This window comes from Calypte anna, chromosome 23 (genome assembly GCF_003957555.1).
Source record: "Calypte anna isolate BGI_N300 chromosome 23, bCalAnn1_v1.p, whole genome shotgun sequence".
NCBI lineage: Eukaryota > Metazoa > Chordata > Aves > Apodiformes > Trochilidae > Calypte > Calypte anna.
Genome location: NC_044268.1, coordinates 6,224,875 through 6,232,745, shown reverse-complemented (window position 1 = coordinate 6,232,745; position 7,871 = coordinate 6,224,875). Strand labels below are relative to the sequence as shown.

The window sequence follows — 7,871 nt, the reverse complement described above, 5'->3', positions numbered from 1 at the left end:
GGGACCCCAGAATCACTGAGGGTTGGAGCAGGCTCATCCTGCTGGAGCTGGCTTTCTCAGACACTTTGGGAGGAGGGAAGCATCCAAAGATCCAGAACACTACTCCCAGGTGGGTTGTGTGGCCCATCCAGTGGCTGTGGAGGGCCCGTGGGTCTGGGTGCTGCCACCCTGACCCCCGGTGGGCACTGGGGTGGTGGGCACAATGCCCCCGGTCACCCTGATCCCACCCCCTGTGCCCAGGCACTGGTCAGCCCCGGGGTGTGATACATGGCTCAACTCTGCCACCAGCCATGGCGCTGGCTGCAGGGTGATGTGTCCCCTCGTGCCACCAACCCGGCTGCGGTCTCCCTGGCGGTGCCCTCGGAGCCAATCCTGCTGATTTGGGTAGTGTTGATCCCCAGAGGAGGGAGAGAGGGAGGGAGGGAGACGGTGCTTGTTCCAGCCTGTGCAGGTTTTCCACCCTGACACCTTCCCAGAAATCCCTCCCGGCAGCGCTGGGTTATTGGTGCTGGGAATCTGGGTTATGATCGTGCCTGGTTTGCCCTGCGCAGGGAATCATTAATTTGGGAAGAAGGGGGGGAAGCTGGAGGAGGGGGGTTCCCTGGAGGGGCATTCCTCCCTAAATCATTTCATCTCCTCATTCTCATCCTGCACCCCCCGCTCCCTGTGGACACCCCCCAAGGAAGGCATTGAGACCTTGGGGTCCCACTCAGCACCCATGGGGGCAGAGGGAGATGTGTGCAAATGGGTGCAAATCAGCCAGCGCACAGCTCTGCCCCAGGATCCCTCATTAAAACCTTCACCTAAACCAGCATCTGCCTTTTCCCTTGACTTTGTATAAATTATTCATCTCCCCTGAGCTTTTTTTCTCCCTCACAGAGGCTGACAGGAGCTGCTGGAGGCTCCCAGCTCATCCAGGGCTGTGGGAACTGCAGGAGGTGGGGGCTCACCCGCTCCCCACACCCCTGCTCCCAGACAGGAAAATAGGAGAGGGGGGATTAGGGGGAGGGAAGAGGTTGGGAAAGCAGCTGGAGAGTGACAGGAGCTCCTGACTGGCCAGCAGCAGAAGCTGCTGCCCTGGGAGCTGGGATGCAGCTTTGTCCCATGCCAAAAAAAAAACAAAAACAAAAACAAAAACAAAAACCGAGTGCACTACAAATTTGGATCTGCTGCAGGCCAGGAGCAGATCCTGTCTGGGGCTCTGTGCCGAGCTCCATTCCACAGCTGAGGATGCTCCATATCCCTCTGGCCCTGGGGCAACTCAGTCAGGATGATTGGACCCATTTTTGAGCTGCTGCTTTGGCTGCTGCTTGGCCACAGGCTCCTCCTGTCAGAGCCCAGAGCTGATCTTTTCTTTTTCCATCTCTCCATAAACTCAGTTGTTTTCCTCAGGTCTTTGTTTATTTCTCCGATCAGCTGAAATTTCTAAGGGACCTTTTAAACTCCACTCCTCCCTGCTGGCTGTGACCACAACTCCAGCCAAAACAACCCGAGATGGGATGGACCCAAAGAGCCCCTGGGGAAGCGTTGGGATCCACTCCAGCATTTCCCACCCCGACATCCAGGCAGCTCCCTGGGATGAGTCAGAACCCACGCCAGTCTCAGGCTTTTTTGCTGACCTCTGTTTTGTTGTTTTGTTTTGTTTTTTTTTTTTCCCCTCGTTTCCCCTGCCTCTCTCTCTGGCCACACAACCCTGCCCTCTCCCTGCCTTTTAGTTTTTGCAACCCAGCAATTCCCGGAGCACCAGCCCGTGCTGGCGCCAGGAGCTCCCCAGGGCTTTGCAGCTCAGCCGGGTTGAGGAGTGTCACAACCCAGCTGCCACCAGGAGGGTCACACACAGGGACAACTGTCACCCTCCTGAAGCCACCACCGTGTCCCCTCTGCAGGGCAAACCCCTCCCGTCTGAGAAAGGAGACAATAATTAATCATCACTCATGAATAAACAACCCCCTGCTTCCCAAATTTCCATACCTGGGTGATCCCAGGGGAATTGGGGGCTGACTGGGCCTTCCTTGGATTTGGGTTTTGAGGCTGTCTCCCAGCAGGGAGGGACACAGGGATGAACCCAGAGGAGGGGACCCAGCTGGGCCACAGCAATGGGTGCTCCTGGGGGCGGGGAAGCTGCAGGCAGCGCTGGGTCTGGGGGAGCTGTGGGAAAGGAGTGAGGAGCAGCAGAAATTCCCCCCAAAAAGCCAAACCCCTCTGGGATTGCACCTGTGAGCTCCCAGCTCAAGTGGAACCCGGAGAATTTCCCTCCTGGGCACTTTGTTTAAGCACAGGAGCATCAGGGAACTCTCCTGGTTCAGGTCCCTGCCCCAGGATGACACCAAAACCCCAGCACCCAGCCCTGGTCCCTCCTGTCCAAAGGCTCTGTGCTCCCAGGGGCTCTGCTCCCAACCCCAGGTGCCCATCAAGGGGGTCTGGGTGCCCCCAGGAGCTCCCAGGGCCAGCAATCCCTTCCCTTCAGGCAGGAGAAGGGTCCCAACCAGCAGAATTTCAAGTTTGGCTCCCACCACAGGGGTCCATACTTTGATTCCAACTCCCCAGACTGCCAGCAGGCACTACTCAAACACCCCCTTCTCCTCTCCCCCAGCTGGTTAATCATTCCCAAAGGGGTTAGAGAGAGGGGAGCTCTTCCCAGATGCAAAGGAATGTGTCCCAGGTGCTGCTGACCCATGGAAAAAGGGTCTGGAGTCAGAGACTGGAATCTGGAGCAGCACTGAGAGCCCCTGGGCGAGGGGCATGGGCTGCCTGGGTGCTGTAGGGTGCCCGGGTGGGTGTTCACCAGCCCAGTCCAGGGATTTTCCAGGATCAGGAAACTCCCAGGCTCCACCTGAATGACAGATTAAGCCTTAAACCCCCAACCACCAGAATTAAAAATCTGGATTAAAACAGAGCCCTGGCCCCTCGCCACCTCCATGTCCTGGCCCTGCTTTAGGGAGGGCAGAACTCTTTGGGGTTATTCCTCTCCTTGCCAGCAGGGATTCCTGCCTGCAGGACATTCAGGGGATAATGGTTGGACTCAATGATCCCAAGGATCTTTTCCAACCTGAAAGATTCTCCAAGTACTGGGAGCTCAAAGGCAGAACCCATAAATCCCGTGGCAGCAGCTCCAGGAGTGTTTGACCTCCTCAAGGACACAGCTCCAGCACTCTCAGGCAGCACCACTGCAGAGACAAAGCCTTGAGACCCTCAAGCCAGGCTTCACTCCCCAAAAAAAGACAGCACAGGGCCAAAAGCTGTTCCAAAGGAAACATTTACTGCCCCAAACCATGCCCAGCATGGGGTCTCCCCCCTTCAGCACCCCCCACGCTGGTGTCACACAGTTCCTGGGTCTTCTTCCCCGATGTCCAGGTCCCCAGCAGGTCACAGCTGTGGCTCCTCTTTGCCTCTGTGGTAGTCAGGGGGTGTGTACTTCCCTTCCTTGATCATCTTGTCCCTCTGCTCCAGGATGGTTCTCAGGGGCAGACACACAGCAGGGGTCAGGGGGAAGCTGAGGTGGTCCCGGGCTTCCCCCCAGCACCCTCAGGGCTCCTCATGGACACCTGAGCCGCCCCCACACTCCCCCTCCTCCCCCCCTAAAAAAAAAAAAAGACGTCAGGGCTTTCAGGCTGCACATTTTACTGCGCTGCTGTTGGCTGCCCAGGCGGAATTTTCCCCCATTGCTGCTGCAGCTGAGGACTGAGGGAGGAGGAGGCAGGGAGGAGGAGGGGGCTGCCAGAGCTCTGCCCTGCCTGTGACCTGCTGCTACTCCAGCCCAGCCCTGGGGAAGGGGCAGCTGCAGGGCCAGGACCCCCTCGTCCTGGGTAACAGGACTAGAATCACTCCCCACCCTGAGTCTCCCTCCCCAGCACTGGGCTGGAGCCCCAGAACATTCTCCGGAGCTTGGCCCGTACCCCTCCGCACGCTCTCCACTTCCTGGCCCGGCGCCTTCTCCCAGCCGGGCCCTGCTGGCCCAAAGTCCCCTCCTCAACTCGGCCCGGGACACGGGCGCTGCTCACCGTCTCGGTGCGGTGCATGAACTCCATGAAGTCCTCGCACTGGGGTTGGCACTCGCGGGTCTGGCCCAGGCCGTGCCCGCACCCCCACCACTCCCGCTCGAAGGCGTGAGAGGCCCCGCGCTTGCCCTAGGGCTGCGGAATGCTCAGCCGCAGCAGCCACCGCTCCACAGCGATGCCCAGCTCGCGCTGCAGATCCCAGAACGCCATAGCTTCGCGCTTATCGCGACACAGACGCTGTCACGACACCGGTACTCGTCCCTATCCCCCCCCACCTCCCCACAACTCACGGGAACTTTCACGACACCGCTCGCGTCGCGCTTGACGGCCCCGCCGGAGCCAGTGAGACGAGCGGCACGAGCGGCCGCCCCTGGTGCAGCGCCTCCCCGCGGGGAGGAGGCCGCCTGCCGCGCCCCACTGCCCCCTGCCGGCCGCTGCGGCAGCACCGGGACCTCCCAGTACCCTCCCAGTGTCCTCCCAAAGCCCTCCCAGTGCCCTCCCAATGTCGTCCAGTGTCCTCTGAAAGCCCAACCGAAGCCCTCCCAGTGCTCCCAGTACCCTCCCAAAATCCTCCCAGTGCCCTCCCAGTGCTACCAGTACCCTCCCAAAGCTCTTCAAGTGCTCCCAGTGCCCTCCCCATGCCCTCCCAGTATCCTCCCAACGTACTCCCAGTTCCCTCCCAGTTGTCCCAGTTCCCTCCTAGAGCCCTCCCAGAGCTCCCAGTGACTTCCCAGTGTCCTTCCAGTGCTTCCAGTGACCTCCCAGTGTCATCCCAGTGCTCATGGTACCCTCCCAGTGCTCATGGTATACTCCAAGTGCCCACACTCCAATGCCCCAGTGTCCTCCCACTTCTCCCAGGGTCCCCCCAGTGCTCCCAGTGCACCCCATCCCCATGTTCTCCCAGTTCTCCCAGTCCCCGGTAACCAGGTGCTGGCGGTGTCCTCATTCTTCAGATTTATGTCCCCCTGGTCCCACTCCCCCCCTGCCACAGCCCTGAGCCAGTGTGGGATCCCCCCACATCCCAGGGGGCTTCAATAGGATTTGAGTGCCCGGGGATTCCACACCCCCCCCCCCAGTTCCACCCACATTCCCAAACTCCCCCCCCTTTATTCCCACGCACAGAACGCCTGAACCGCGTCCAAAATCGGGGTGAGCAACCCCACCTTCCCTAATGAGCAAAGCGTCATTATGCAGCTAATTGCAGGCTGATCCCTGCTGCCTTCGGTGCAGGGTGGGGAGGCAGAGCCAGGAGGTGTCCCTGGACACCCCTTTATTATCATAACTCTTCAAGAAAAGAAAAAAACACCCAAACCTGCCCAGCTCCCCCACCCCCATCCTTTTTAGCAGGCACACGAGCAGGAAGAATGGGACCCAGGGCAGATAATCCTCACCCAGGGGTCCCAGAGGTCTCCTCCCCCCATCCCGGTATCGGTGACAGTGCAGACCGGGGGGACACTGAGGGTCTGTGCCATCTCCCAGCCACAGGACACCAGGGGACTGATGCCCTCATGGCCACCTTCTGTTTGGGGTGATTTTCCCTGAAGGAGGTGGATGGTTTTCCTGCAAGGGAGAGGAAACCCTCCTGGAATGCAGCAGGATGGGAAGGGGGAGCTCCAGGACTCTCACGTCCTCCCCCCACAGCTGAGCAGCTTGGGGCTTCCCTAGGGAAAAAGTGACTTGGGTCTGGCAGTGTTGGGAAAAAATGGGAGTTTTGCCTCAGAGGGGAAGAGTTCATCCTGAATCTCCAGGTTTGGGGCTAGATTTAAGCCTCTTTTTCAATCTCTCCGCCCAGACTCCGCCTGCCATGAATATTATAATGAGGATGTAATGCTATGAATATGTATGTAAACCCACCTTCTTTTGAATATGCATAGAATTGTAATGAAAAAAAGATAATTCCAGAGTTTCAGGGAAGAAGTTTTAGGTGCATGTGAGTGGAGCGGAGACTCCCCACGCCCCCAGCGCTGTTTTGCTTATTTTATTAATTAAATTAATGGATTAAATTTTACAAATTAAAAAATTTTTTAAAAATGCAATTTTATTGATTAAATTAAACCATTAGCAGAACATTGAGTCTCGGTTCAATTATAACAGCGACTTGGCTCTGCCAGTGCTGGAAAAAAACAGGAGCTTCGCCTCAGAGGGGAAGACTTCACCCGGAATCTCCAGGTTTGGGATTGGATTTAACCCTCTTTCTTGAACCATCTGTCTGATGGCAGATCCAAGTGCTCCACATCGACGGCGGGATGACACGAGCAGAAACGAGGTGGCAAGGCCCCGGGCCAGCACGGCTGCTCCCGCGGCGCCGAACACGGCCCGGCACGGCTCGTCGCTCCGGTCCCCCCAGGGTCCCGGCAGAACCGGCTGAGCCACGGGCATCTTTCTTCCACCAGCTTTCAAATCTCATCCCAATACCTTGTTCCTCTGCTTCCCGACAGATCTCTCGCTCGCTCACCCTCTCCCTGAGTACCTCCAGCCAGGAGGAGCTGAGACACTGCTGAAGACACGGTGTGGGGTGTGGTGACACTCAGCTCCTGGACACTCGGGACGTGACTATAAAGGAGCACGTGCTGCCCCGCAGCCCTGCCCGGCCCCGATCCCGGGATGGGGAGAGAAACACAGGAGAAAGCACTCGGCCAAAACTTGCCTGGGGTGTGGGTGCTGCTCTGGGATGTTTTGAGGCCACGGATGCAGCACGTGAGGAAACGAGGGCGTCAGCCCCCTCGGGCCTGGAGTCAGCCCAGGATGGTGCTGGGGCACCATGGGCAGACTGAAGGATATACTAAAAAATGGTAAAATGGTAAAATGGAACCCTACCCACCACACCACCAGCAATCGGGCTAAGAGGTTGCTTTATTACCAAAACCCTCCAATATTTGACCTCACGGCCACTCTCCCACTGTTATCTCACTACGGCTCCAAAATTCCACACAAACGGGTCTGGCAAATCTCCACCTCCTCTTTTTCTGGTATTTCCAGTATCTCAGTGCATCCCACCTCCTATCCCACCTGCATGGCAGTTCTCCCTCTGAGGACTTTTTACAGGAAAACCCTTCTGTTCTGAAATTCAGAAAAGTAGATCTGGGCTGGAAAGAACAGATGAGGAAACAGAAGCAATGAGGAATGTCTTGTTAAGGACAGAACCTAAACTAAGGTTCATAGCTGAGTTCTGCAAAGCCTTTGGCAGCTTTTCCCCTCCCTGCTACAGAGCTGCAGGACAAATGATAATATTGCCAGGCCCCTTAGCTGCAGGGTTCCAGAGAATTTAAATGTTTCTCTCTAATCTGGGGATTTCATAGTTAAAGTACAGCAGTGGATAAGCTGGAGATGTGTGTGTGGAGGCAATGATGTTTTTGTTTGTTGACTACAGTAAATTTTGTAAAGTTTAGTTATGATTGCCTTCATCAGTGGCATTAAAAAAAGCACCTGTAATTAAGTTAATTGTATATTCAAGCTGAAAATGAAATAGGAAAAAAAATAATTTCACATCCTTGGTTTGATGAAAAGATGAAAATGACTTAACTGACCAAACATATTATACAATCAATTATTTAAATTGCTCTACTGCCAAGACAAAGGCATCTCTCGGGAGCCAGTGCCATGTGTTGAGATGCAATTTAAAGCTGTATCATAGGGAAAGGATCTTATATGGAACATCATCATCATAAGGACAAACGGAGGCGAGCGACCCGCAGGTGTTGGCCACAGCCCCCCGTGATTAGGGCACTACCCGGCACTGCCCCTGCCCTGCTGAGCGGCCTGTCCTTCCGGGGCTGCTTTTCTAGGGGTTCCGCCAAGCCCAAAAGGGCCCCAGCCCCACACTCCGCTCCGGACCCGCCGAACTCTGCCCGGCCCCGGCCCCGGCCCAACCTC

The 7,871-nt window shown here is 56.7% G+C and overlaps 1 non-coding gene across 1 annotated transcript; it reads right to left on the bottom strand.

Annotated features, from left to right (window-relative positions):
- Positions 1-3,238: 3,238 nt before the first annotated feature.
- LOC103537172 lies at positions 3,239-4,262 on the bottom strand. The gene is made up of 2 exons (XR_003988502.1): positions 4,002-4,262; positions 3,239-3,457 (listed from the first exon to the last, which is right to left on the bottom strand). It is a non-coding gene; the product is annotated as an uncharacterized LOC103537172 (transcript).
- Between the last annotated feature and the right edge of the window lie 3,609 nt (positions 4,263-7,871).